Source organism: Penaeus monodon, chromosome 33 (assembly GCF_015228065.2).
Source record: "Penaeus monodon isolate SGIC_2016 chromosome 33, NSTDA_Pmon_1, whole genome shotgun sequence".
NCBI classification, from domain to species: domain Eukaryota; kingdom Metazoa; phylum Arthropoda; class Malacostraca; order Decapoda; family Penaeidae; genus Penaeus; species Penaeus monodon.
In genome coordinates, this window is record NC_051418.1 from 28614494 (window position 1) to 28614951 (window position 458).

The 458-nt window shown below is 28.6% G+C and overlaps 1 protein-coding gene across 1 annotated transcript in view; it reads right to left on the reverse strand.

Moving 5' to 3' along the window:
- Positions 1 to 458, reverse strand: part of LOC119594200 (lysosomal alpha-glucosidase-like) — a 23350-nt gene that overhangs the window by 7962 nt on the left and 14930 nt on the right. The gene's annotated exons all lie outside the window — the stretch shown is intronic.

Sequence of the window (458 nt, forward strand, 5' to 3'; positions counted from 1 at the left end):
AGCAACATTGGGTTAAAATAAACAGACACAAGTCTAAAATGAAAGCCCCAAAAACAGAAATACAGGACATTTGTCAACAAAATCATCTTTCCCATAATTAAATTTCATTTCATGCCTACTACACATGATGAAACCAATTTTGACATTCATATTTAAAAAAATTTTATAGTTTACTTTTTGTTCATTTAGAAAATAAGAATAAAATTGCAACAAACAAGCAATTTTAAATTTTTGAAATATATGTATACAGCACAAGCAATTTTCAATTTTTGAAATATATGTATACAGCACACAGCACTGAGTTGTACATGAATAACAATACTTCTTTAAAATTGGCAAATACCAAAAGATATTTATTTACAAATGCTTAATGATAATGCAAAACACAATTTTCATTCTACATGAGGGCCGTTCAACAATTTTGCAGACGTTGTAGGGCATGCTGCACATAAAGCCTC